We start from the raw sequence: 27,304 nt of genomic DNA, 5'->3' as shown, positions 1-27,304 counted from the left end.
TCAGCCCCAGACACTTCCTGGGCAACTGTGCCTTGGTTTCCATAACTGTAAAATGGGGATAATAATGGCTCTTCTCTTACAAAGTTGTTGTGAGGATGCTGTGGGCAGACACAACATTTGCAAAGTGCTTACCACAGTACCTGGCCCATGGGAGGCTCTGCATAAAATACTTATTCCAATTTCTTTCTGACTCCAAGCTCTGGGCTCTTTTGATGTCTTGTCTTTGCAAATATCAGACCTTACGTTCTCCTGGAGTTATCAAGTCCGACTGACGTTGTACACAATGATGTCCTTTTAGTGAACTGGAAGTTCCTGGAACAAGGCTATTAATAACAGCAACAATTTATAAAGCACTTGAGGGTTTGCAAAGAGCTTCACAAATATCTTTCTTGACTGATCACCACAACATTCCTGTGAAGCGGGTACCATTATTACCCCATTTTACAGATGAGGAAACTGAGGCTGAGATAGGCTAAGGGACTTGTCCAGGATCACACGGTGAACACAGGCTCTTGTCTTTAGAACAGAACATTTCCTGGAGCTTTCTCCCCAGAAGTGGTCCTAGCAGGTTGGACAGCATCTAAAGCTTTCCCAAAAAGATGTTGGGTGCTTGGCCCACGGGAGGAACTAGAAAGAATGAGACTTTCTCCACTCTGTCCAGCTGTTCTTATCTTTGCTTCCCAGCCTGGCACAGTGTCTGTCTCCTCCAGGCAGCTTGCCAGGACTTCAACCTCCTACGTGCCTGTGGCTCTGACAATCTTGGTCTCCAAGTTGATCCCTCAATGATGTGTGAATGCCTTGGGTTGGGGAATGCTGAGGCAGCCCTTTTCCATGAAAAGGGCTCCAAGTACAGTTACTTGCTGTTCAACTTGAGGCAAATTGTCCAACCTCTCTGAGCTTCATGGTTAAAGTGGGGATAATAAAGACCTCCCCGTCTACCCCAGAGGGAATGGTGAGAATCTCATGCAACTGTCCATGTAAGAGCTATCCAATGACCCTCTCCCCTCCCCTGTTCTCCACCATCCTTCTTTTCTCTCTGGTCTTCTGTCTCTCCTCACTGGCTCTGCCCCTGCTCCCTACAAGCGCATATATGTCTCCTCTCTGGGCCTTCTAGCCCTGCTAGCTGTTGTTCTAGAGCTCTCTCTTCCTCCTCTGCTCAACTCCTTGGTGAAGGCTGTCCCCACTCACTGTCTCCATTTCCTCTGCTCTCAGTCTCTTCCAAATCCTCCCCAGTCTGGCAGCTAGTCACATGAAACACATGAAGCTGCCCCCCAGGTGACCTCCCAGGTCACCAGTGACCTCTTACTTATCAAATCTAGTAGCCTTTCCTCCATCTCATCCTTCTTGACCTTTCTGCAGCCTTTGCCACTATGAATCGCTCTCCTCTCCAGGATGCTGCCTCTCCCCTCTAGGTTTTCATGACACCACTCTCTCCTGGTTCTCATCTCCTCTGTCCACCCAGTCCCTCTCAGTCTCCTTTGTGGATCTATATCTGAGTCCCATCCATCCACCTCAGTGACCCTCAAAGCTCTGTCCTGGGCATTCTTCCCTTTCCCTTCTGCACCTTCATGCCTAATGTTGTATTCTCCCCAGGTTCAATGATCATCTACACAGAGGATTTTCCAATCAATGCATTTAGCCCTAATTTGTCTCCTGGCCTCCAGTCTCAAACTATCAGCTGCCTACAGGACATCTTGAAGTGAGTGTTTCAGAGGCATCTCAAACTCAACATGCCCAAAGTATGAGCTCATGATCCTTCTCCCCAAACCTTTCCTTCTTCTAGACTTGCCCATTACTGTCCAGGGCACCACCACCCTCCCATTTACCTGCAGTCACCCTTGTGCCAGCCTCTCTTCCTCATCTCCCCCTCCCCCATTCAATCTGTTGTTTCTGCCTTAATATCTTCTCTCCTCTCCTCTGATGCTGTCCCCCCTCCCAATGCAGACCCCTGTCCCCTCATGCTTGGGCTATTCCAGCAGCTTCTGCCTCCCATCTGTCTCCACTCTCTCCACTCTAGTTCATTTTCCACTCAACTTCCAAGGTGAGCCTTGTAGCAGCATTCAGAACATAGAGTGGCCCTCTGAGTCTGAGACCCCTCAAGTGTACTAGTGTTCTGGCAGCTCTTCCACTAAATGGTCAAGGCTGAATCACTGAGGGTTAAGTGCTGGTCCTGAGAGGGAGGACTGAGGAACTCAGGTGTGGCTACAGGTCCTGGGGGCACTTTGGAGCCCCCAGTCCCAGCCAACCTTCTGGTCCTTCTTCCCCTTCTCCTTTTCCTCCCTCTGTCTCCTGCTTCTGAACTTTGCTCCCATGCTTTTTCAGATTACCTGTTGGGCCCCTTCCTGACACCTTTCTCTGGCAGGTTACCCTTTTCTGTGATAGAAGCCAAAGAAGTTCAGACCTTGTAGGTCAGCCAGGGAAACTGAGGCCTGGGCAGACTGTCCATTCATCTCCCTGATAGAGGATCATCTCATCTCTGCTTGGAAGCTCCAAGGAAGGAGACCTCACACCTCCAGAGGCCACCCATCTCTCTTGAGGGAAACACCAGTCATTAGGAAGCTCTGCTGGACATTCAGCACTCCTTTGTCCCTGTGTGACTTCTCCCTGCTCCAGGTTCTGCCCTCCTGGCCCAGCAGAACAAGGAGAAGCCATCTACTGTATAATAATGCTACAAATACTTGGAGTCAGCTCTCACGTCCCCCAGAGCCCTTCTCTTTAGTTCCTTCTCAGATCCACAGGTGGAAGGTTCCACTGACCTCTCAACTTCCCAGTCATGCTTTGTTTAAAGCCTAGACTGAAGGATTTTAGACAGAGAAGAATGTCTGAGCTGGGGAAGGCCTTAAAATAGAGAATGTCCGAGTGGGAACGGAGCTTAGAGCAGGGAATGTCAGAGCTGGCAGGGACCTTAGAACATAGAATGCAAATGTCATCATCAAAGGAGACCTTAGAACACAGGACTGAGAATGCCATGGATGAGAGGGACCTTAGAACATCAAATGTCGGAGGCATAGAACCGAGAACAGGGACTGGCACAGCTAGGAGGGTCATTCCAACAGAGAAACAGTGGGTAAGACAAGGCCCTAAGGCCTTAGAATAATTTCCAAACAAAGAAGGGACTTAGACAATATCTAGTCACATCTCCCATTTCATAGATGAGGAGACTGAGTCCCTGGGAAGGGAAGGGATTTGCTCAAAGCCTGCAACTCACTGTACCTCTCTTGATTAGCTAATTATTTCCAAACCAGAGATCAGAAGACCTTGGGGAGGTAAAGTCGACATTTGTTGAGTTTCCAGCCAAATGCTGTGACTGGGAGATGCCACTTCAGGGTGAGGAATTCCTAAAGGAGACGTTCCCCCACCCCCACCCCAGAGGATTTAATTGGTACCAAAGTGTGAATGAAAAGGGAGGGTCCTCCTTGTCCTCACTTGGGTTCCCAAAGTAGGGAAATCTGTCATTTTGAAAGTGCATCCATTGTGCTGGGGTCTCTGTTTGGAGAAGGGAGCCTAGAGGTCTGGCCTGGTGGCCCTCAGGGACTTATCTGTTAACTGACTGTCACCTCCTCTGGAGATAGGATCATCTTGGGCCTGGGCTTCGAGGGTGCAGCCTTTTGAAGGTCTCCCCGCCTCCAACAGGCCCCAAATAGTTTGTTTACCCTGCACGGGTTCACCACTAAAGTGAGCCTCCTGCTCCACTCTCGGGAGGGGCTCCACTCCCGGGAGGGGCTCCACTCCCCTCCACCCTTCTTAGACCTCCTTGAAAAGGTCACATTTCAGAAACAACTGTTTTCTTCCCACCTTGTGTTCACTGGACCGCAATGTCTCCTTTGCCATTTGGGGAGGCGGGATGTCTCTTTCTGGGGCTTTTGGTGAGCTCCGTCCTCCATGCAGCTCCACTGAACAGAAATCTCATTCTCTGTTAGGAGCCTTTTGGATGCACAAACAATCCGTGTGAGTGACCAGCATGGGATGGTAGGCCCCCATGATCAAGACTGGGCCAGCATCTGCGGATGAGGAGGTGAGGATTCCTCTGTCCCCCGACCTCATCAGGCCTCCACTGGACTACGGGGCTCTGTTCTGGGAGCCACAGGCATGCATAAGCCAGAGAGAAGGCCAGCTGGGATCAGGAAGGTTCATGACTGACAATCAGTGGGTAGAATCTGGGTTTGTCTGGAGAAGAGGATACTCTGCCAGGTGCAGAGGGAGAAGGGATTAGATTTGGCCTGTTTGGCCCCAGAGGGGAGCCCCAGGAGCAATGGGTCAGGGGTAGGGGTTGAACAGAGGCTGATTTAGCCTTGACAACAGGAGGCCATGAGAGCTGTCTTGGATTAGGACGGACTTCCGTGGAGGTGGTGGCTGCCTCCACCTGCCTGGTGCCTCCAAGTAAAGGCCAGAACCCCATCTATCAGTTGCATTTTAGCAGAGATCCTTGCTCAGGTGTGATCTGGTTATCTACGGTGAATACCTTCAGCCCTAGATTCTGTCACTTCTGAGACTCAGTGTGTAGCTTTAGGAGGTTAAAGATGAAAACAAATCGGGGTCTGCCCTCAAAGGGTCTTATGTTCTACCCACACTGGGGGAGGGAGGCACACCACACCATGCACAGGAGTAAACCCAAGTACAGGCAGAGGAATACAGAGTAATTTCAAGAGTGAGAAAGAAGGACGGACGACTGGGGTGGGGAGGGAGAGTGACAGGCCTCCTACAGGAGGGTTAAGAAGGTAGAATCTCAGATGGGGTGCTGTACAGACCTGGCAGACAGCCTGAACAAAGGTGGGGCTGGTAGGAGGCTCCCTAAGTTCAGTGTCAGGAGACCTGAATTTAGGTGCTCTTAGCTGAGTAGATCACCCACCCCTGCCTCAGTTTCTCCATCTGCCAAATTGGGCTAAGTTATCTCTGTTCTCAGTTTGACATCTCATCAGCCCATTCTCTCCTGTTCCTCCCTGTGGGTTTCAAAGTCAGAGTCCTGACTTTTCTATTCCAGCCCCTCATGTTCCAAGGTAAGGATGGAATGAAGACCCTGGGGGGCGCCGTGCTCCTACTTAGAGCTAGGAGGGCCAGAGCCAGCCTGGTTCCCAGGAGTCAGAATTTCAGTGAAGTTTCAGAAGAGCAAAGGAATGGAGATGGTTCCAGAATGCCGTTGTCTGATCACTTGATCCGAGCCCTGATGAGAGCCACCTTGTGGGGGCTTTAATGACAATCCCCTGGCATAGCCGTCAAACCACAGGCAATGTGTTCTTAATAATTAATCAGGGCCCGACTTCTTGCCTGGGGACCCTTGCTCACTAGGGCTGCCTGGCTTCTTCCAGGGGGTGATGGCAGAACATTTCTCTACATCGCAGGCCTTTGTTTCTAATAACCCCTTTCATGTCCCTTGGGGGATGTGGGGAGGATGCCTCAGTGAGTCCCACCCCCTTCCCACTGGAATGTGATTTGAAGGATGCCTGTGGAGGGAGGGCCCCACCTCTAACATCTTGTTTCCCAGAAGAAAGAAAAGAACCATCTTGTTGATGGTTGGGTTGGGTTTGGAGGTAAAATCTGAAGGGGAGAAAGGGCAAGGCCACGAGGACCTGGATCAGGCTTGGGCTTAGATGGCCAAGGGACTTGACTCTTCTTTCCCTGGCAACATGGCCCCAGTGACAGAGTGACTCAGAGGAGGCTTGGCTTTGAAGCATGGAGCCCACTCTTGAATCAAACATTACCACCATCTTTCCTTCCTGGGAGATGCTCTGGGGCTTAGGGCCACTGAGGGCAGAAAATATCCATTTCCTTCATCCCTGATGAGACCTCTCCTTCCCACTGCCTCTCCTGGCCCTGCTCAGTCATGGAGCTGCCTGGGGAAGTTCAGGTCATTGCTGCTGGCCCCACCCAACATCCTCCTCTGAGAACTGAGCCCCACATCATTCCCCCTCCTCCTTGTGCAGGGTTCTGTGCTGGGCCCTGGGGGCACCAAGATGGAGTTATGGTGTGGAGACGGTTATTACTGCTGTGAAGGTGGAGTATCTAGTGGTTCAGGGAAACCAATGTTGAACTTGGCGTGTGAAGTCCTTCAGTTCCTAGACCTAGATAGGGAAGAAACGCCAGAGAAGGGTCATCTAATACCCTCCCCACACAGACTTGGGAGGAAACCTCAAAATTAGAGAGTTGGCCCAGGGACTTAGAAGCAAAGTAAGGATTTGAATCCAGAGCCTTTAATTTCAAAATCAACCCTCTTTCTACTGCACCAAGCTATTTCAATCCAACTTTGAATCTTGGCTTTTCAGGAAACTTCTCAGGATATAGTCTGTCTGACTTTGGGCAACTCACTTAACCCTCTGGGTCTGGACTTCTTCATTTAGAACCAGGGAGTTGGCTGAGATAGTCTCGAGTGACTCTGTATGAATGAATGTGCCAGGCAGATCTTGAGGAGGTGGAAGGGAATAAGCTTTTATGTAGTGCCTACTGTGTGCCAGGCAGGCCCTGGGCACTTGGAAAGGGGGTAAAGAGAAAAGTTTGAGGAGGAGGGCACACGAAGCACCAGGCACCTGGTATGGTAGTCTCAAGACTAGACTTGAGAGGGCCAAACTCACTCTCCACAGTGCAGGTTCTTAGGAATGAGTTCCTTCAATGAGGGCCGGAAGAGGAGGCAGGAAAACCTGGATGCTGTGGTTTGGAAATGGCCAGAAAGTGGTAGCTTTGTGATGCTAAAAGAAAAAAAAGGAAATTTAAAAATGTCTTTTCATTTCCCAGTACATTCAGTCAATAAACATGTATTAAGTGCCTACTGTGTGCCAGTCACTATGCTCAAGAGCTGGGGATCTGAAAAGATGCAGAAGAGGGTCCCTGCCCTTGAGGAGCTCCTAGTCTAACTGGGGAGACCACATGCAGACAACTGTCCAAACAAACCTGGCTAGGTCAATAGGAAGGAATTAAGAGATGAAGGCCCTGGAATGAAAGGGATGGGGGAGACTTCCTGCAGAAGGTGGGATCTGAGGAGCTCAGTAGTGGGAGCAGAGGAGGGAGGGAGATCCAGGTCTGGGGGATGGTGGGAGAGAAGGCCTAGAGCCCAGAGATGGAGATGCTACCTCATGGCACATCTGGGCACCTGCTGGTTCACTAGATTGAAGGATCCAGGTGGGGGAAAGAAGTGCAAGCAACCTGGAGAGCTCGCAGGGGCAGGATTTGAGAAGCTTTGAATGCCAGAGCTAAGACTCATGTTCCTTGAGAGCAAGGACTGACTTTTGCCTTTCTTTGGATCCCCCACTTTTAACTCAGTACCTGGCACATAGTAGATTCTCACTCAGTGATGACAGAGGCCCAGCATGCGTCTGAGGCCCTCTCAGTGGAGTGCTGAGAGCCTCTGCCCTGGTAGAGGAGCTGTTTGAAGCTCCAGGGACTAGGGCAGCTGCCTGCCTGCCTCCTGATTGGCACAGGGGCTGGGCTGGGTTAAGACAGTAGCCATATGGTTGAAATCCTGGGCCTTTGGGCCCACCTCTGAGGCTAGCTCCTCTGAGAGGCTTGCCGTGACTGGGCCTCAGCACAGAGGCCTCGTCCACCTTGGCTCCTCCCAGATCGCGGACCTAGGAGGCACTGGATTTCAGGGCAGGTCTTTCCTGGGCTCTTGAGGTGGGTCTCAACTTCCCAAGATTCCTGACCTGGGACCAGCAGATCTCGCCTTCTCCTCCCTCCACCCGTTTTGGTGCTGGGTGGAGCCAGCTTGGCCTCAACTGGGGGCGGATCCATCTTGTTGATTCCCATTGTAAAGCATCCCTCCTCCCCAAGAAAACCTTTTCCTCATTAACCTTCTCTTTTAACTGAAGGGTTTGACTTTCCCATTAGTTCCGCTGGGAGGCCAGAGAAGAAAGGCGTTTGTCTGGGCCTGATTGTTTCCATCACCGTCCTGGGCTCCCTTCCTCCTCCTTTCTCACCTCCTATGGCACACACTTACCTGCCTGTTGCCCACACAATTCTGAAATATGACAGCTGAAGTCTTGGAAGGGCTAAGAGAAACTTGGCCTAGCTTAATGGATAATCGACTGACTTGGTGGGTATTGTCATTTCAGATGCGTCTAACTCTCCGTGTTTTGAGGGTTTTCTGGGTAGAGACACTGGAGTGCTTGGCCATTTCCTTTTTCAGCTCATTTTTATAGATGAGGAAACTGAGGTAAATGGGGTGAAATGACTTGTCCAGAGCCACCCAGCTAGTCATTGTCTGGGGTCAGATTTGAACTCAGATCTTCCTGATTCCATGCCCAACACTCTCTTCCTTGTGCCACTTAGCTGCAAGTAATCAGCTGATTAGGCAGAAGCTTTTCAGAGTTTTCTATATTAGAATCATGAACTCCTGGACCTTAAGAGCTGGGAGAGCCCTAGAACATGGAATGTCAGAGCCAGGGGAACCTTAGAACTCAAAGACTTATAGAAGAAACAGTCTAAGAGCTGGAGGGAGCCCTCTGGTATAGCCATGCAGTCCCACAGCTGAACTGGACCTTAAAAGGTGGCATGCAGAACGTCAGACCTGAAATGGGACCTTAGGACACGGAACTCAGCATTGCAGAGCTCTGGGACCTCAGGTCATATGTCAGAGGATTTTACGGCTTGGAGTGTCATTAGATCAGACAAGCAGAGCAGGGGCTCTGGGGGAGAACTTTTGACCTAGAACAGGGTCCGATTCCCTCCCTGGACAGCATTGTATCTAGAGGAGGTGGACCTGAGTTTGAATTCAGTCTACGTGTGGGGCCTTAGCTTGTCTGGGTCTCACTTTCCTCCCCTGTACTATGAGGGAGCCATGCCCTCATTGGCCTCAAAGGCCTCTCTCAGCTCCAGATCTGTGACCCCTTCCTGAATAGGGGCTTTTATTTGGTACCAACCTACAGCTGCCTGGAGCAGCCAGAATGGGAACACCAAGTCACAACAATACCCCCAGCTATGTATGTACTGAATACCCAGGGCTTGTCCTTAAGGGTCTTGTCCTAGCTTTGTCATTTATTCGTTTGACAACCTTGGGCACAATCCCTTCCCCCCACCCCACCAATTTGAGTCTCTGTTTCTTCTTGTGCAAATGAGTGTCTATTTATGTTTTAGTTCTGGAATTCCATGTCCTGTCCTTCCCTTTTCTTCTTAGGAATGGTGAGGAAGAGTATGAAGTAGAGAGGATCCCCCCACTCTATGGCCAGAACTCCTGGTCTGAAAAGGAACAACCTCTAGCTGATCTCATCTCATCTCTGAATTTCTCCCAAGGCTACCTAGCCAAGGGCTTTGCACACAGTAGGCATTTAATCATTGCTTGTGGATTTGGTGGAATTTGAAGGAGACTCCCAAAGGCTCTGAATGTGAAGGCAAAGGTTCTAGCCCCCTCTGGGCTTTTCTCTATCATTCACTCAATAAGCAACTATTAAACACCTACTGTGTGCTCGGCATTATGCTGGATGCTGGGGTGAAACAGAAGAAAGTTGAAGTGGTCCTTTAGCATGAGTCCCTTACGTTGAGCACTTTAAAGTTTCTAAGTCGAAGTCCACATTACAACCCTGGGAGGGAGGGAGGGAAGGAGGCTCGGAGATCTGCGCTGGAAAGGACTCCAGACACCATCTAGTCCAACCCCTTTGAGGCCAAAGGAGATGACATGACTTGTCCAAGGTGGGTCATACCCGGGGGGTGCTTCCTGACTCCCATTCTCTCAGTGACCCTGGGAGAGTCCCTACATCTGTATGAATTTCAGATAAAGATGAGGGTCAGTGATGACACACCATCTGTGTATAGCAATGGGATTTTGTCACTGTGACATGTCACCGGCTCTGAGGGCTGAAGAGAAAGATGACTGGCTGCCTCTGGACACAGGCACAGATGTCCTCCCTACCCTACTACCTGAAAAGCCCAGATTAGCCAAATGGAAATTAAAGGGAGAGCCACAAAGAGACTCATCCCTGGAGAATGTAAAGCAGAAATATGGAATTTCTGAGCTGGAAGGGACCTTCGGGATCACCTGGTTTAAATTCTCATTTTACAGGTAAAGAAACTGAGAAAAGGAAGAGTGACTTGCCCAAGGTCACATGGTTGATTAGGTACAGAGCTAGCCCTGGAACCCAGGGGTCTTTGTCTTGGGGGTGCGGTGCTACATCCATGTTTCTTTTTTCTCTACTACCCTGGTCATACCTGGGTGTGCTCATTTCTGGGCATCATAGGTGATTGGTATTGGTAGAATGGAGGGGCTAGGAAATGGCCATCAGAAAGGAGAAGAACTGTGTTCATACAGAAGCTACTTATTTAGGTCAGTGGGGATACTCAATCCAGAGAAACGGAGACCAGTGGGGAGCAGGGGAGCTACCTTCATGTGAGAGATGTGGTCAGTCATATGGAAGAGGATCAGGCTTATTCTGGTGGTCGACAGGAGTCAGAACAAGAAGCGAAGTGGGATAGGGAGGTAAGGGAGGGTGCAACATGACCAACTGAGTCTCAGTGATGGGAAAACCTTCTGAGACTGCCCCAGAGTGGAAGGGCCTTCTTCAGTAGACAGAGGGCACCTCCTCTCTGGAGGACTACAAGGAGAGGCAGGCTGGCCATTGAATCATGAGGGCATGCAGAGGGAATATTTGTTTAGCTGTGAGTTGGACTTTATATGCCTCTGGGGTCCTTCTACCCGCAGATTCTGGCATTCTGAGATGATACATGATATTTCCAGAAGGGAGGACCAAGGGCTGTCCTGTGAATGCCATGACTCCCCATGAGATGGGAGCTTGAGGAGAGGGCTACTGCCCTGAGAGGAGTGTGTGAGTGTGTGGGTGTGTGTGTATGTGTATACATGTGTATATGTGTGTGCATATATGTGTGTGTGTCAGTGTGTGTATGAGTGTGTGTGTGAGTATGTGTATGCATGTGTATGTGTATATGCATATATGTGTGTGTCAGTGTGTGTGTATGAATGTGTGTGTGTGTGTGTGTGTGTGTGGCCACTGGTTCTGGCTTCTGCTTGTCTTTCCAAGCTTTTGCCTAGGGCTACATTCCCTGCCCCCCATCCTTAGTCACTGGGAGCCTTCAAAAGTTTAATGAAATGCATGAAAATCTGCCTATGAGGTTCTATGAAATATTTTCTCACGAATATTTCTCAGATTTCAAAGCCTTGTCCCCCAAAGATGCTTCACTACCATAGAACATGTTTCTGTTTATGGGAGTTTATTATTAAGCTTGCAGGGACTGGGGAACATGAATGTGCCATCTGTATTCGCATTAGGAATATTTGAGAACTGCAGTAGGAGGGCAAGGAGAAGACAGAGCCTTGGGAGGTAGGCGCAGATGACAATAGCTATCTTCACCAAGAATCATAAGCACATCCACTTAACTGTCCATCAGCTCCTGCTAGGGCTTCCAAGAGAGCTGGTGGGAGCTGGGGCTGAGGTGAGCAAGGAGGCAGAGAGGGCAGAATGAGGGAGGGAGGTGATGCCTCTGCTGCCTTCTACCCTAGCCACACTTCATCTTCAAAACCGAGTTCAGTTCTGGAAACCACCACATAGGAAGGGCCTAGAGGACAGGGAAGGGTCTTATCACAAAGCAACTGACTGAAGGACAGGGGACATTTCAATTTCAGAAGAGAAGACTTGGGAGGACAGGAGAGAGAGAGAGAGAGAGAGAGAGAGAGAGAGAGAGAGAGAGAGAGAGAGAGAGAGAGAGAGAGAGAGAGAGAGAGAGAGAGAGAGGAAAGATAGAGATAGAAAGAGATAGGGAGAGACAGAGGGAAAGAGATAGAGACAGACAGAGAGAGATAGAGAGACAGAGATGGACAGAGACAGAGATGGAGAGAGAGACAGACAGACAGAAATGGAGAGAGACAGAGAGACAGGGAGAGAGATATAGAAAGAGACAGAGACAGATAGAGAGACAGACAGACAGAGAGAGACAGAGAAATATAGACAAAGAGAGACATTGAGAGAGACAGAAAGACAGAGACAGAGAGAAAGAGACAGAGAGAGATGGAAAGACAGAGATGGACAGAGACAGAGAAGGAGAGACAGAGAGAGACAGATATGAAGAGAGACTGAGAGACAGAGAGAGAGAGGCAGATAGAGACAGACAGATGTAGACAGGAAGAAACAGACAGACAGACAGAAAGAAAGACAGAGAGAGATAGAGACAGAGACAGACAGACAGAGAGAGACAGGCAGACAGAAAGAGACAGAGATATAGATAGAGACAGAGAGAGACAGAGGACAGAGAGAAAGACAGAGACAGAGAGAAACAGAGAAACAGAGACAGAGAGAGAGAGAGAGAGAGAGAGAGAGAGAGAGAGAGAGAGAGAGAGAGAGAGAGAGACAGACAGAGAGAGACAGAGACAGAGAGACAGAGAGAGAGAGAGACAGAGAGAGAGGTATTCTCATTCTGTTTGACTCTAGTATCCCATCCACCACTTGGTCATGCCCAGCCGCTACTCATCATAGGGGAAATGGGATCACAAAGGAAGAAGTCAGCAGTGAGGTCCCCAGTGGTAGCCACAGGGCTCTGGGCTATTGGACACTCTATCAGATTCTTGGTTGAAGAGATATATGGTAGCTTCATCAAACTTTCATAGGAAATGAGGTTGCATGAGATTGTTAGCTTGGCAGGGACTACCCTCTCCAGTGGCCAGGTAGCCTAGTAGATAAAATGCCAGCCTAGAATCAGGAAGACCCAAGTTTCAATCTGGCCTTAGACACATATTAACTGTATTACCCTAAGCAAATCCCTTAAATCTCTCTTTTGCCTCAGTTTCCTCAATTGTAAAATGGCCTCTACCTGCCTCTCAGGGTTGTCGTAAGGATAAAATAAGACAATATTTGTAAAACCTGAGCACAGCACCTGGCACATAGTAGGCACTCAATAAATACTTCTCTTCCCTTCCCTTCTCTGAATGAGGTTCACTCCAGAGTCAGAGAAATCAACCTTCAGTGCTTGAGACAAGGCTAGATAGCAGTCCATCTTAAAAAAAGAGCCAGGAATTTCAATGGATCACAAGGTCAATGAGTCAATGGTGTGATGTAGCATCCAAGGAAGCTACGGTGACCATGGATTTCTGTGAGAGGCAGAGCCCCCAAGACAAAGGAGACAGTGGTCCCTGCGTCCCCTGCCCAGGTCAGGTCCCCTCCGAAGGATGATGCTCAGTTTGGGTGCTGAGGTTTAGGAAAGACATTGACAAACAGCAGCATGTCCTGAGAAGAGCACCTGGGATGGCTGAGTCTGAGAACCCAGCAGGCAGTCTGCATGTAGGGAGTTTGGGTGGTGAAGACTTGGCTGAGTTGTCACTGCTGAAGGGCTGTCCAGTGGAAGAGAGCTTAGACTTGGCTTCTTGGCCAAGATGGCAGAATTTGGGACAGCAGAAGAATGCAGAGGAATAGCAGAGACATGCTCAGAACTTATCAATATTGAGCTTTCCAGCAATGGAAGAGGCTTCCCAGGCTGCTGAGCTCTCTGTCCTGGAGCATGCTCCAGGCCTTAGAGGCACCTGGTCCAGCCCAAGCCCTCAACACCCTCCACAAATGACCATTCAGTTTTTTTTTATTTTATTTTATTTTTATTTTTTAATGTTTAACAATCGCTGCCATACAATTGAGATTTTATCCCCCCCACACCTACCTCCCACTACCCCCCTCCCTCCCCACGACTGCATACAATTCTGTATAGGTTCTACATATACTTTCCTATTGAGTATATTTTCACTATAGTCATGCTATGTAGTCAGACTAAAATAAATGAAAGAAATCGTGTAACAAATCAGAACATGATACACAAACACATACACATACACAAACATGATCTGCTACATTTTGTGAATGACTTCCATATTTCTTTCTCTGAGTGTGGAAGGCATTTTGCCTTGAGAACCACCTTTGGGATTTTTTTTTTTATAAGAAGTTTTTGCATTATTACAGAATTCCAAGTCTACCAGAAAAAACTCTTGCACACTGTGGTCGTTGCTGTGCACAAAGTTCTCCTGGTTCTGCTCCTTTCACTCAGCATCAGGTCATATAAGTCCTTCTAGGCCTCTCTGAAGTCTTCTTGTTCATCATTTCTTATGGCACAATAGTACTCCATTACATTCATATACCATAATTTATTCAGCCATTCCCCAATTGATGGACATCCCCTTGACTTCCAGTTTTTGGCAACTACATAGAGTGCTGCTATAAATATTTTTGTACATGTGGGACCCTTTCCCATTTTTATGATCTCTTGGGGATATAGTCCTAGTAGCGATATTGCTGGGTCAAAGGGTATGCACATTTTTGTAGCCCTTTGGGCATAGTTCCAAATTGCTCTCCAGAATGGTTGGATCACCTCACAGCTCCACCAACAATGAATTAGTGTTCCAACTCTCCCACATCCTCTCCAGCATTTATCATTTTCTTGTTCTGTCATGTTTGCCAATCTTATAGGTGTGATGTGGTACCTCAGAGTTGTTTTGATTTGCATCTCTCTAACCAATAGTGATTTAGAGCATTTTTTCATATGATTATAGATAGCTTTAATTTCTTCCTCTGAAAATTGCCTGTTCATATCCTTTGACCATTTATCAATTGGGGAATGACTTGTATGATTATACATTTGGGTCAGTTCTCTATATATTCTAGAAATGAGGCCTTTATCCCCGAGCTTAGCTGTAAAAATTCTTTCCCAATTTACTACATCCCTCCGGATTTTGGTTGCTTTGGGTTTGGTTGTGCAAAAACTTCTCAGTTTAATGTAATCAAAGTTATCCATTTTGCATTTCATAATGCTTTCTATCTCTCCTTTAGTAAAGAATTCTTCCCTTCTCCATAGATCTGATAAATACACTATTCCTTGCTTCTCCAGTTTATTCATGGTATCAATCTTTATACCTAAATCATGTACCCATTTGGACTTTATTCTTGTGTACGGTGTCAGGTATGGGTCTATGCCTAATTTCCGCCACACTGTTATCCAGTTTTCCCAGCAATTTTTGTCAAACAATGAGTTCTTATCCCAGAAGCTGGGGTCCTTGGGTTTATCAAACAGAAGGTTGCTATATTCCTTGCCTACTGCATCTTGAGTGCCAAGTCTATTCCACTTGTCTACCTCTCTCTTTCTTAGCCAGTACCAAGTGGTTTTGATAATTGCTGCTTTATAGTACAGTTTGAGGTCTGGTAGCGCTAGGCCACCTTCCCAAGCATTTCTTTTCATTAGTCCGTTTGATATTCTGGACCTTTTGTTTTTCCAAATGAATTTTGATATTATTTTATCCAGCTCTAGAAAGTAATTGTCTGATAGTTTAATTGGTATGGCACTAAATAAGTATATTAATTTGGGGAGAATTGTCATTTTTATTATATTAGCACGGCCTACCCATGAGCAACTAATGTTTTTCCTACTTAAATCTGACTTTATTTGTGCAAAAAGTGTCTTGTAATTGTGTTCATATAATCCCTGGGTTTGTTTTGGCAGGTAGACTCCTAAGTATTTTATACTGTCTACCCTAGCTTTAAATGGGATTTCTCTTTCTATCTCTTGCTGTTGGACTTTGTTGCTAATATATAGGAATGCAGAAGATTTGTGTGGGTTTATTTTGTACCCTGCAACTTTGCCAAAGTTGTTTATTAATTCAAGTAATTTTTTACTTGAATCTCTGGGATTCTCTAGGTAAATCATCATATCATCTGCAAAGAGTGATAACTTAGTTTCTTCTTTGGCTATTCTTATTCCTTGAATATCTTTATCTTGTCTAATTGCTACAGCTAGCATTTCTAGTACCATATTGAATAATAGTGGTGATAATGGACAACCTTGTTTCACCCCTGATCTTATTGGGAATGCATCTAGCTTATCCCCATTGCATATAATGCTTGCTGAAGGTTTTAGATAGATACTGCTTATTATTTTATGGAAAGTTCCCTTTATTCCTACATTCTCCAGTGTTTTTAGTAGGAATGGGTGTTGTATTTTGTCAAAAGCTTTTTCTGCATCTATTGAGATAATCATGTGGTTTTTGTTAGCTTTGTTGTTGATGTGATCGATAATGCTAATAGTTTTCCTAATATTGAACCAGCCCTGTAATCCTGGTATGAATCCTACCTGATCATAATGTATTAATCTCGTGATAAGATGCTGTATTTGTTTTGCTAAAATCTTATTTAAAATTTTTGCATCTATATTCATTAGGGAAATTGGTCTATAATTTTCTTTCTCTGTTTTGTCTCTTCCTGGTTTGGGTATCAAAACCATATTTGTATCATAGAAAGAATTTGGGAGGACTCCTTCTTCCCCAATTTTCAAAAATAGTGTATGTAGTATTGGAATTAACTGTTCTTTAAATGTTTGATAGAATTCACTTGTGAATCCATCTGGCCCTGGAGATTTTTTCCTAGGGAGTTCATTGATGGCTTGTTCAATTTCTTTTTCTGAGATGGGGTTGTTTAAGTATTCAACTTCCTCTTCTGTTAATCTGGGCAATTTGTATTTTTTAAAATATTCATCCATCTCGTTTAGATTATCGAATTTGTGGGCATAAAGTTGGGCAAAGTAGTTTCTAATTATTGTTTTAATTTCCTCCTCATTGGAGGTGAGTTCACCCCTTTCATTTTTAATATTAGTAATTTGGTTTTCTTCTTTCTTTTTTTAATCAGATTGACCAAAGGTTTATCAATTTTATTAGTTTTTTCATAAAACCAACTATTGGTTTTATTTATTAATTCAATAGTTTTCTTAATTTCAATTTTATTAATCTCTCCTTTGGTTTTCAGTATTTCTAATTTGGTATGTACTTGGGGATTTTCAATTTGTTCTTTTTCTAGCTTTTTCAACTGCAAGCCTAAGTCATTGATCTCCTCTTTCTCTATTTTATTTATGTAAGCATTCAAAGATATAAAACTTCCCCTAATAACTGCTTTTGCAGTATCCCATAAGTTTTGGTATGTTGTCTCACTATTGTCATTCTCTTGAATGAAATTGTTGATTGTTTCTATGATTTCTTCTTTAACCTAACCCTTCTTTAGAATTAGATTATTTAATTTCCAATTCATTTTTGGTTTCTCTTTCCATGGCCTTTTATTACATGTAATTTTTAATGCATTATGATCTGAAAAGGATGCATTGATTATCTCTACCTTTCTGCACTGGATTGTGAGATTTTTATGTCCTAGTACATGGTCAATTTTTGTAAATGTTCCATGTACCGCTGAGAAAAAGGTATATTCCTTTCTATTCCCATTTAATTTTCTCCAAAGATCTATCATATCTACCTTATCCAGAGTTTTATTTACCTCCTTAACCTCTTTCTTGTTTATTTTGAGGTTGGATTTATCGAGTTCAGAGAGGGGGAGGTTGAGGTCCCCCACTAGTATAGTTTTGCTATCAATTTCTTCCTTCAACTCCCCCAACCTCTCCTCTAAGAATCTGGATGTTATACCACTTGGAGCATACATGTTTAGTAATGATATTGCTTCATTGTCTATGGTGTCTTTTAGCAGGATATAGTTTCCATCCTTATCCCTTTTGATTAGATCTATTTCTGCTTTTGCTTTGTCTGAGATTAGGATTGCTACTCCTGCCTTTCTTACATGAGCTGAAGCACAATATATTCTGCTCCATCCTTTGACCTTTATCCTATGTGTATCCCCCCGTATCAAATGTGTTTCTTGTAAGCAGCATACTGTTGGATTATGGCTTTTAATCCATTCTGCTATCTGTCTCCGTTTTATGGGAGAGTTCATTCCATTCACATTCACAGTTATGATTACAATCTGTGTATTTCCCTCCAACCTCTTTCCCACCATTTGTGCTTTTAGCTCTCCCGTCTCCCTTCCCCTCCTCAATAGTATTCATTTTTCTCCCCCTCCTCCTGCAGCCTTCCCCTCCTTCTTTTAGCCCCCCTCCCTTTTACTCCCCTTTACTCTTATTGCTTCTTTCCTCCCTTTTAGCCACCCTCCCCTTTCTTCCCCCTTCCCCTCCTGCTACCTATAGAGCTAGTTAGGATTATCTACTTAAGATTATTGTTCCCTCCTTTGAACAAATCAGATGAGAGTACCTCTCAAACAATGCTCATCTCCCTCCCCTCCTTCCCTCTACTATAGTTTTGTACTTCTTCCTGTGATATAATTTGCCATTTTCTGCTTCCCCCTTTCCACACCTCCTATTACATTCCCTTCTCATACTTAAATCATATTTTTGACATGACATCATTAACTTTATGCCCGTTCCCTCTAACTATATCCCTTTTATCATAATAGCTGCACAGTTCTCAAGATTAACAGGTATCATCTTCCCTTATAGGGAGGTAAACAGTTTGCCCTAATTGAGTAGCAAGTTTTTGTTTTTGTTTTTTCCCCTCTGTTTACCTTTTTATGATTCTCTGGAGACCTGCATTTGAAGATCAAATTGTCTATTGAGTTCTGGTGTTTTGGTCAGGAAGCTCTGGAAATCCCTTATTTCATTGAATGACTTTCTCCTTGCCTGAAATGTTATGCTGAACTTTGCTGGGTAGTTGATCCTCGGTTGAAGTCCCAACTCCTTTGCCTTACGGAATATTGGGTTCCAATTCTTTCGATCTTTTAATGTAGAAGCTGCAAGGTTCTGTGTGATCCTGACTGTGTGTCCTTGATATTTGAATTGTTTCTTTCTGGCTGCTTGTAGTATTTTCTCCTTCACTTGATAGCTCTGGAATTTGGCAACTATATTTCTTGGGGTTTTGAGTTTGGGATCCCTTTTGGGAGGGGAACGGTAGATTCTTTCGATGACTATTTTGCCCTCTGAGTCTAGTACTTCTGGGCAGTTTTCCTTGATGATTTCCTGGAAGATATTGTCCAGACTCTTTTCTTCATCATGGGTTTCTGGCAGGCCAATAATTCTTAAATTTTCTCTCCTGGATCTATTTTCCAGGTCAGTTGTTTTTCCAATTAAATATTTTACATTTTCTTCTATCTCTTCATTCTTTTAGATTTTGTTTGACTGATTCTTGTTGCCTCATTGAGTCATTAGTTTCTACTTGCCCAATTCTAATCTTCATCGTATTGTTTTCTTCAGTTAGCTTTTGCATCTCCTTTTTCATCTGACCAATTTTTCCCTTTAAGGAGCTATTTTCTCCATTTAATTTTGTACTTCTTTTTCCGTTCGACCAATTTTCCCAGTTAGGTTTTGGGTTTCCTTTTCCATCTGATCAATTTTCCCAATTAGGTTTTGGGTTTCCTTTTCCGTTTGATTAACTCTTCCTTTTAGGGAATTATTCTCTCCAGTTAATTTTTGAACTTCCTTTTCCATTTGTTCAATTTTCTTTTTTAGAGTGATGTTCTCATCAGTGAATTCTTTTTTTATAATTTTAAAATCATTGGCCAGTTTTTCTTTTATATCCTTCTTCAGATGTTCCACGTAATCTAGTTGTGCTTGCGAGAAATTCATAGTCCCATCTGAGGTTTCAGATGAAAGTACAGTCTCAGCTCTGACCTCTTTGGTGTCTGTGTTTTGGTCCTTATCCCCATAGAAAGATTCTATGGTTTTTTCACTTTTCGTCTGCTTTTTCCGATTCATGATGTTGGCTGAGTGTTGTAGCTTTTGGTTCTTTCAGTCAGAAGGTACAGATCTTTAAGTTGAGCTGATGTGTGTCTAGGCTAAAAGCAGGCTTTTGTTTTTTGTTTCCCCGATCAGCCCTGGGGTTAGCTTGTTAGGTATGTGGGAGGGGTGGTCTGTCCTCAGGATATCTCCTCAGCTGACTTGAGGCAAAGGCAAGGTCAGGGGATGGTGATCCCAGCTTCCCTATTGTCTTCCCTTTTCCCCTGGAGGGCTGGGGCACGCCTAGAAGCTAACGCGTGTTCCCGCCCCTCCTTGGGCTCGTCTCCCGGCTCTGAGGCTTGCCTGGGTCTCAGTGCGAATTTTCTCTGCCCTGGGTCGTCTGTCCCTCCAGCCGTCTCCGCTACCGTAGGAAGAATCCCCCTTTGCCACTTTTCCAGCCTCTGGTGTTATGAGACCACCCGCCCCCTTCTGCTGTTCCCGCTGATCCAGGATTAATCTGGGGAAGAATTTTATGGTTCCCTCACGGTCATCAGGGGGGAGGAGAGAGCACTTACTGATCACTCCGCCATCCCAGCTCCTGGAAGTTCAAGTAGTTGACCCACCGAAGTCCAGTCTTCAGGCTGAAGGTTTCAAGGGCTGCTGCGCTGATATCTGGTGCTCAGCGGCTCTCATCGGCTCGGCCATGACCATTCAGTTTTGACCGAAAGACATCCAAGGGGTAGGACCTATCCCCCTCCAAGGCAAGCTTATTCACTTTGGGCATCTTAGAGGGTCAGAAAACTCCCCCTGACCATTGCTCCTAGTTCTGCTCTCTGAGGACAAGTGGCCCAAGGATGATCCCTTGGTGATCACACACCAGTCCTTCCAGGACTTGAATGCAATGATTATACTTGATCTCCCCCTCCCCCCAGTCTTCTCTACTCCAGGCTAAATAGACCTAGTTCCTCCGACTTATCCTTGTAGGTCATGTCCAGTGGCCCTTCACCCTCATGGCTACTCTCCTCCCTAACAATGTCCTTCTCAAAATGTGTTCAGGACTGAATACAACACTCAAAATGAGGCTGGATTAAGATGGAGTACTTTAGGACTATCTCCTTATTCTTGGCTGTTCACTATGCAAATACTCCCATGGATTCATATCATTGTTAATTTAACCACAGAAGATCCCCCCAAATAGACAGAGGGCACATTCAAGTCCTGTGTCCTGAGAATAACAACAGAGCCCTGGGACTTCCTGTTGGGGGACCCTCCCTCTTGCTGCATGACCTGCCATCTTTTTTTGTGGTTATTTCTTTAGATATTTGAAATTCCATTGTTTCCACTTCCTTATTGTAACATGTGATGGCCAGTACGCCCCCTCCATTCTCTTTTGGTGAACACCAACAGACTCGTTGAATTAGCTTTATTGGCTGTGGCCATTATCAGGGACTTTATTTCAGGCTGTTAATTGGATTCACCAGGAAGAGGTTGGACGCAGGGCCACCAGGGTCCCTTCCAAATGTGACCTTCTTGGATTTCTGCCCTCCATGGACAATATTCTATTGAATAAACAATGCAGAGACCCTCAGGAGTGTGTGGGTTCATGTGCCTGGTTCAAGAAACCATGATGTGCTAGGATACCTGGGAGGCTGTTTCCAGACTTTGGGTAGAAACTGGGATCCTGCCCAAGTTGTGTGTGTCCAATAACATGGGTGCTCTGTTCAGCCTAAATGAAACCGGATGTTGCCCCATTTAGTTGAACCTCAGTGGCTCCTAATTAAGCACATTCCACACTTTTCACTTGTTAACCCATAAACATAAGTAGTAGGGACTTGACCCCAATGGGAATAGCCCAGATTTCTTGGAATGATGACATCAGAACTTGAGAGAACTTTACAAAGCGCTCTGAGGGCTGCCTGCTGAGAAGGTGAGAAGTGTTGTCCTTTCTGGGGCATCAGGACAGATACTGCTGAGAACAGAAGAGAGGGCAGGAGAGTCGGGTTGGCAGCAGAGGACTTGTGCCCATCATTTTGGCTGCTTTACCGGCTCAAGCCTCTTCTTGCACTCCTCCACTCAGATGTTGTATTGATCTCCCTAAAGTTAAATGTGATCTTGTCCCTCTTTCTTTCCCCTCCACTATAAATTCAAGTGGTTCCCTATGACCTCCAGGATCAACTATACAATCCTTAATCTGGAGGACCAAGCTCTTCCTAGAATGTTCCTTTCCTACAGTTTTCACTCATACTCACCCCCAACCCCACCGTGTTCCCAGGAGTCCAGGGACACCAGCCTGGCTGTTTTCTTGCTTGGGCATTTCCACATCGATCTCTTGTGCTTCAAATACTCTCCCTCCTCATTGACACCTCCCAGCTTCCCTGGCTTCCACTAGGTGTCAGTTGCTGCTTCCCTGAAAGGCTTCCCCTCCTGATAATTTCCAACTCATCCCATCCAAATCTCATTTGCATGTCATCTCCTCCATTAGACTGGGAACTCCCTGAGAATGCGGACTATTTTTTTTTTTTTTTGCCTTTCCTTGTATCCTTAGCACTTAGCATTGTGCCTAGCCCCAGCACACAGTAGGCACTTAATAAATGCTTATTGACTGACATGATGCAGATGATTCCCATGAGTCTATGGGGAGGATGTCATTTCTTTCCAGGAACAATTTGACTTACAACAATTTCATTTCTGCATTGCTTTCCTCAACACTACCTCCACTGGGGAAGTGGCGTAAGTATTATTAGCCCATTTTGCAGATGAAGAAACTGGACCTGGGGGAGGTAAAGTGACTTGCCCATAGTCAGATGATTGATTAAGTGTCAGAACTGAGTCTCTTCTGATTCTAAGTCTAGTGCTCTTTCCCTAAACCTCAACCATCCAGGAAAAAGACTGGGGGCCTTTTTTGCTCCTTATTTGCTGTATTATCTGAGTAGTTGCCTTCCCCAGGAGAGTTTCCTTCTCTGTAAAACAAGAGAGTTAGATTAAATGATCTCTAAGTAACCTTGGGACTCTGAATTTGAATTCTGTGATTCTTTTCTCATCCTACCATGGACAGAACCAGGAAGCAGGCCCTGGCCAGGCCACCTTGCACAGACAGTAAGAAGCAAGTTTGAAACAATTACTGCCCTACTCTGGTCAAGCAGTCTCAGGTAATGGGGAAGACACTGCCACTTGTTAACTGTATGACCTTGGCCAAGTCCTTTACCTTCTCTGGGAGTCTTCCATTTTGCCCTCTGTCTCTGAAGACACTGGATCTGACAACTTTCAAGGAGGTCATCTCCAGACCCCACACTCTTTGATTTTCTCCTCTTAGTTTAATTCTCAGCAAAGAGACTTTTGAGCAGTGGGGTTTGGAAAGCCTAGTTTTCTTTCAGGATCTGGGTAAGCCGGGCATCCCTGCATAGGGAACAGTTATGTCCCCCCCAACCCACAGAAGCATCAGTGCTCACAGCAGGGGCTTGGTAAGGACTATAAAGTTTTATATGCCATGTGGCGAAATTCCAAATCCAGCCAATTATTCCCTGAATCAACTGATGGGAGAACTCTGCCTATATTTGGCTCAGACTTAATTATTTGGTATGTGAACCTCTCGATTCCAAGCCATAAACTTCCATTCTGCCCTGATTTCCTGGTCAGGTTACTAAATCCTGGCTCCTCTACTGACTGAGAACCTCAGGGGCAGGCGCTTGGGGGGCTGTCCAACGTCAGGCGTCAGAGCATGCGCCATGTTTGACATCAATTACAACATTACACACAACATAAAGTTTAACTGCTCGAAGGAGGCTTTCATTGCCTTTTAAAGAGACCGTGTGGCTTTTTAAGATCTAAAAATTAATCAGTTTCGAGGAGACCTGCCTGAGCCCAAGCATCAAACCTGGTCCACACATAGCCTGAGGTGTAGTAATGGGTTTCCTCTTCCTCTTTTCTTGAAAGAATAAAAAAAGAAAGGAAAACCAAAACATTCAGGGTCAATTTTGGTGGGACCTGCCCCCCATTCCCACCTCCAGCTAAATGAATTTTTTGTAAAGGAAAAAAGATTCAGAGTAGAATTGTTCCCCAGCTCAGTTTAGAGTAGAGCAGTTTCCAAAACAATGGCTTTTTGTCCACCTTTCCCTTCCTGGGTGGCTCCATTGAGGGGTGGGTGGGAGACGTCCGCTGCTCCCCACCTTGGCTATCCTCAGCCAAAAGTGCCTGGCCAATTCAGCACCTCATCCCGCCCCTGTGTTGCCTCATAAAATGCCATATGTAGACTCATAGTCTGGGCCAAACTAAAGCCAAGGGGCAAGGGCAAGGAAGCCTCCCCCTCCCCGTCCTAGGAAGAAGGGCCCTGCCTGCAGGTCAGAGCTGAGGTGGGAGGAGGGAGAGTAGGTTGAAACTGGGTGGGTGGCTTTGATGGCCAGGTTGTGTGTGGAGGCTGGGGAGCACTGGGGACAGGAAATAGAGAAGCCTGGGATTTCAGTCAGAGATCCAGGAGGGCATTCAGGAACTCAAGGAATATCCGAGCAAGGCATGACCAGAAAACGGACCCAGTGCTCCCCATCCCCCCCCCCCCCTTTTTTTTTTTTACAGAGACAGAAGTTAAGGCCCAGAGAGATGAAAAGATGAAGGTCCCACAGGAAGTTAATGGGCAAGTTCTAACCCCAGAGCTAGGCTCTTGGCCTCCTCTTCTGGCCCCACTACTTCAGCCATTATTTTTTGCCTTTGAGATAGTTATAGGTTAACAGGCCAAGGGGTCATTCACTTAGCTTAATGTACCACAGAGCTGGGGCAGCTTGGTGGTGCAGTGGATAGAGCACTAGAGCAGGAGTCAGGAAGACCTGAGTTCAAATGTCACCTCAGACACTTGACACTCACTAGCTGTGTGACCTTGGGCAAGTCACTTAACCCCAATTGCCTCACCCTGGGTCATCTCTAGTTATTCTGATGAATATCTGGTCACTGATGGCCCTGGAGGAAAAGTAAGGCTGGTGACCTGCACAGCCCTCCCTCCCTCAAAACAAAGTCAAGTGCAAGTCATGTGATCATTTCTCTGATGGCACAGTCTTCGGCACGAAGGACAAACACACCACAGAGTAGCCAGGGGAGTTTGCCCTCACTCAGTCACCAGAGGACAACATGGTCTGAGTATTTCCCAAGGGTCAGTAGTCATTTTTACACTGTCCACTTATAACCCTTGGCACAGCGCCTGGCAGAGGAGGGGATTAATGTTCCTAGACTGACTCACTGGAAGACTGACTTTCTTCTGCTTGGTTGGATTCATCTGCATCTCCCTTGACCTCTAGCTTACCCTGCCAACTCTACCCTTCAGTCCCTGCTCTTCCTCTCTTTCCTGGGCTCTGGCCTCACCCTTCCATCCCAGTCTCTGGCTCCTGTGTTCTCCTTCAGGATGATGGTTTTGCCCTTTAACCTGTAGATGAGTTGTGTGCTTGGGTGCTCTGGGATCCCAGCACACAGACATGGAGACTGAGGTGTCTGAGGACATGCCCAGCTGCTGCTTTGAATCAATTACTTGTTCCAATCTTTGGAACAGAGTCCCCAGACTCTGATGTTCCATGTTCTGGAATCCCAGAACATCAGTCATGGGAGAGGCCCGCGACCCTAGAACAGAACGTGTCAAAGCTGGAAAGATGTGAGAACATAAGAAAAGAGAATTTCCGAGAGGAAAGGGACCTTAGAGCTCTTCTGATTGAGTCCCTCATGTTACTGAGGAAACCCAAAGGCAGCCCCTGGTTTTCTTTTCTTTTTTTAATTTTCTTTATTTTCTTCTGAACTGAAGAAATAAAACAAGCATTTCCATAACACAGAACAGAAAAAAAGATGATTCTACAGGAAACTGCAGATCTACGATGTACCCTTTGCATTCCTTTTAACTATGTAATAAAATTATCATGTACATTTCCCTTTCCCCCCAGCTGCCGTTAGACACAAATAAGTATACGCATACATATAGATATGTCAATCCATTCTATACGTTCTTCTATTTATCACTTCCTTCTCTGGATGCAGATAGTATCTTCCTTCGCAGGTCTTTTGAAGTTAATTTGGTATTTATAATTGTCAAAATGACTTATTCTCTTAAAGTTGTTCTTAAACAATATTGTTACTGTATACAGTGTTCTCTGGGTTCTACTCATTTCACTCTTTCTTATTTTTATGCAAGTCTTTCCACATTTTTCTAAAATCATTGAGCTCATTGCTTCTTATAGCACAGTAGTATTCTGTCCATCAAACACCACTGCTTGTTCAGTGTTCCCTGATTCAGAGCTGCGAATGGCCACTCCTCCAGCATAGAGAGTGACCAAGAAGGCTCGATGGGGGCCATGTCTATTTGAAGCAGTGGGAGGAGCTCGGCAGGGTTTTCTCTCCAAAGAAAATGGCTTCTTCTTACAGATAAAGAGCCCACCTCACTGGACAATTGTTCCCAAGGAGGTCAAAGACATGGCGAAAGGAGCTGGATACATCAACATGTTCCTAGCAGCACTTTTTTTCTTTTTGGTAGTCACAAAGAAGGAGATGCCCACTGAGTGGAGAATAACTAAGCAAATGGTGGTTCTTGAATCTAACAGACTGTTACTGAGCCAGGAGAAGCAACAATTGGAAAGAACTCCAAAAAGCATGGGAAGAATTAGAGGAATGAACTGAAAGTCAGTTCTGGAGTGAACAGAAGCAGGAGAACGATATACACAGTGACAAGAATGGTGTAAACGTAAAGGATAGTAACAGTATAACTGAAAAACTGAAGGCTGTGCAATTATGACCAAGGACTTAATAAATGGGAGCCGCTTGCCTCCTTGCCTGCATGCCTTCTCTTTATTTTTGTTTTTTTTTAATTTAAATTTTTTGATTGCATTTGAAATTCCTCTCTCCCTCCATTTCTCCCTACTCCACACTAGAAAAGACCACTATTTGACCTGGATTTAGAAATATATGTGAAAGCTTACTATATATACTTCTTTTATCATTTCTTTCTATGGATGCAAATCGTATCTTCTTTCCTAGGTCCTGTGTGGTTGATCTGAGCATTTATAATACTCAGAATAACTTGACTGTTCACAGTTATTCTTTGAACGCTATTGCTATTACTGCATACAACATTCTGCTCATTTCACTCTGCATTATTTCACTCAAGTTTTTCCATGGTTTTCTAAAGTCAATCAGCTCATTGTTTCTCATAGCACAGTGAAATTCTAACACAAATGTATACCATATTTTGTTTAGCCATTCCCCAATTGACAGACATTCCCTCAATTTCTACTTCTTTGCCACCACAAAAAGAGTGGCTATAAATATTTTAGAACATATAGTTTCCCTTTTTCCCTGATCACTTTGGGAAACAGACCTAATAGGGGTATTACTGGGTTAAAGGGTATACACAATTTTATAACTATTTGAGCATAATTCCAGATTTTTCTCCAGAATGGTTTGATCAGTTCACAGTTCCAAACACAGTGTATTAACATCCCATTTTTGTCCACGCCCCCTCCAACATTTGTCATTTTTCCCACCTGCCTGCCTTTTCCACAAAGAAGAGATGAGAACATGTACTTCCTTCCTCCTTTCCAAAGGGGGGGATGATGGGTGTGGAACACTGGGCAGTGCTTGCCATGTGGCAAGCATGTAAGTGTTTTCTCATTCATGTATCCATGTGTTGCTCATATTCTTTGAATTTCTTTTTTCTCTCCTTTTTTACTCTTTCTCCTGTGAGATGACTCTCTGGGGAAAAAGGGGAAAGTTTATATTTGGAAATGAATGTGACATAAAAACAAAAGATATCAATAAAAATTTAAACCATCTTTCAAGTGGGACTGCCTTTATTTCAACCCACAGAAAGTGCAAAGGACTCCTAGAAGCTCATAACAGAAAAAAG

General features: G+C 45.4%; 1 long non-coding RNA gene across 1 annotated transcript; it reads left to right on the top strand.

The window, feature by feature from the left end:
• The first annotated feature begins 2,978 nt into the window (after positions 1-2,978).
• Positions 2,979-26,227, top strand: LOC140528879 (uncharacterized). Its single transcript, XR_011975336.1, has 4 exons — positions 2,979-3,067; positions 3,246-3,327; positions 3,921-4,015; positions 25,828-26,227. It is a non-coding gene; the product is annotated as an uncharacterized lncRNA (long non-coding RNA).
• The last annotated feature ends 1,077 nt before the right edge of the window (positions 26,228-27,304 follow it).

This window comes from Notamacropus eugenii, chromosome 1 (assembly GCF_028372415.1).
Source record: "Notamacropus eugenii isolate mMacEug1 chromosome 1, mMacEug1.pri_v2, whole genome shotgun sequence".
NCBI classification, from domain to species: domain Eukaryota; kingdom Metazoa; phylum Chordata; class Mammalia; order Diprotodontia; family Macropodidae; genus Notamacropus; species Notamacropus eugenii.
The sequence above is the reverse complement of the archived record's forward strand: the minus strand, read 5'-3'. Positions and strand labels throughout refer to the sequence as shown.